The sequence below is a fragment of the Malurus melanocephalus genome, unplaced genomic scaffold, assembly GCF_030028575.1.
Source record: "Malurus melanocephalus ecotype Western Australia unplaced genomic scaffold, MMel_1.1 scaffold_385, whole genome shotgun sequence".
NCBI classification, from domain to species: domain Eukaryota; kingdom Metazoa; phylum Chordata; class Aves; order Passeriformes; family Maluridae; genus Malurus; species Malurus melanocephalus.
The window spans coordinates 698,484-700,898 of NW_026623617.1; the positions used below are offsets into that span (position 1 = coordinate 698,484).

Here is a 2,415-nt window from a genome sequence, read left to right on the forward strand (position 1 = left end):
CTGATTTTTTTTTTTTTTTTTTTTTTTTTTTTTTTTTTTTTTTTTTTTTTTTTGGCTTTTTAATTTTTTTTTTTTTTTTACCCATGCTATTAGAAAAGAAAGTATTGGAGAGTGTATTACTGAGTGATGCACCTGTTCTCAGAATTAAATAGCATTTTAAGAGTTAAAAAGATGACCRTGAAAACCAAGGTTTGATAACATCATTGAGTGATCATACAAATACAACTCCTGCAGAAAGGCAGTGTCAAGGAAGAGGGGGAGGAAGCTGTGGCTTGGGAGCTTTGCAGTAAAAAAGTATCAACTGAGACACATTTCTAAGGAAAGGGCTCACTGGGGCTGAGCCAAGGAACAGTTCTTGATGCAAGACTTCCCAAACCATAGAAAAAGTGGAAGCCAAAAAAAAATTAGTTTTCATGGTCRTCTTTTTAACTCTTATAATGCTRCTTAATTCTGAAATCAGATATATTTTTCCCTCATTTTGCCTCTGGTTGAAGAGCTCCAAATGCCAGAATCTTTCTCTGGTGTACAACACTATAGACCCTGGAGAACCTAGAACAGGGAACAGCCCATTTGGAAAAGGCTGGGAACTGTGWATTTCAAAGAGATGGGTGAATTTGAGTCACCAAACGCCTCTCTGTGAGAAACCATGGTGGCAGAGGCTGTCCTGASTCTAACAATCATGCATTTGGGGAAATAAATCCAGCAGTGGGATCACAGTGTAAGGCAGGCCATCCTCAATGTTCTGAGGGCTGAGGCATTATTCCAGTAACTCATTTCTAAAATCTCAAAAGTGGGTGCCAAYTAATAAACCATGTAAATGTGGATGYCAGARCATGCAGGGAGGGATATTTTAAGTCTGGATCATTCACAGTAACCATAACATTGTTTTTCCCTGGCAGCAAAATTTAATCTCAGTGTCACAGGGATATAATATTGCGTTAATAAAAGAACTGTCTGTTTACTGCAAGAGTTGGTCACTTCACTGTCCCTGACAATAATGTGGCAATTTCAAACAGAAAGGAGAAAAGCTCTGTTCAGGAGCTGTGGTTCCTGCTTTTTCTGGTCTCCTGACTAACTCAATTTCTTAGGAAAGAGTATKCTTAGAAAAGGAAGTTCTGAAATAAATTCCTACTTTTAATTACATGTATGAACTTATATACTGAATACAAAAAATACATTTCACAGTAGAAATTTATAACAGAAGAGGTATAAAACATTAGTATGAATGGGTGAAAATTTAAATTTCAATGATAATATGTGAATATACTATGCAATTAAAAAATTAAATAGAAAACTAATTGAAAAATAATTTCTGCATTAAACAAATATAGTATTATGCAAATATAGTGTTATTTAAATTTAAGTGATTGTCAAGAATGAAAACCAAATCAATTTCTTTAGCTTTCAGCTTTTTTGTTTGACTTCTTTTTCCCACATAGATGACTTCAAATTGAARCTGCCCTAATTCAGTCTGAATCTAGATAAAACTCCATTTCTGCTGGCAAAACATGTAGCTTGAGTAAAGTATTTAACACGTGGCTGGCAGGACAGGAGTACCCACTTCAGCAGAGGCTGTAATTTGTAGAAGGGTGGCCTTCAGCAAGTTTTAATTATTCATCAACTTTTTTATTGTTCATCAACTTTAACATTACTTTTCAGGGACAACTTATATGAAAACCTCATYGCCCCATGCTCTGATGTTTGGTTATTAACTTGAAGTGTGTTTACTTAAGCAAGGAATCATTAATTTTTAATTGATACCAGGTAGGAAAATACCAAGRTGTGTTGAATGCAATTAAGTGGACAGAGCTTAATGACATTTATGTGAAGCTGCTGAGGTAAAGAGAAATGGGGCTCCCTCTTGCCCATCTCTGACTAATTACACCAGATATTTGTGCAGAGCCTTTGACACACAGCTGGTTTCCAGAGGAGCCTGTGAGTCTGGGAGCTGCCAGTGTCTGTCCCTTGCTCCTCACACACTCCTGCTACCTTGGGCAAGTGCTGCCAGAAAAGAAATAGTTTCATAGCAATCTCTTTCAGGCTGGCAGAGAGAGCCTTGATTTTCTTCCTGCCCAAGAATGCCATTTTATATTAAACTTCTTGTCAGCACTAGATGACTCAAGCTTATTTCAACAGAACTTCATTAGTCCAAATTTAACCTTCATAACCTCTGCTATCACATAACATAGCATTGCCCAGAGCTATAAAGTGTGTGAGACATGTGAACCTGGAAATGCAATTACACTGTCTAAGGGGATTAGACTCAGCAGGTAAGGCAGTTTATCCACACACGGCCAAAGGCTGCTGTGAGTTACAAAAATGGAAAAAAAATAGGGGACAAACACACCACAGCTGCCCTCACTTTGCTCTTCCTCTCTTTTTCCTTTCCTTTCCTTTCCTTTCCTTTCCTTTCCT

The 2,415-nt window shown here is 37.2% G+C and overlaps 1 protein-coding gene across 1 annotated transcript in view; it reads left to right on the forward strand.

Moving 5' to 3' along the window:
• The window catches only part of HHLA1 (HHLA1 neighbor of OC90), an 11,154-nt gene that overhangs the window by 7,457 nt on the left and 1,282 nt on the right, over positions 1-2,415 (forward strand).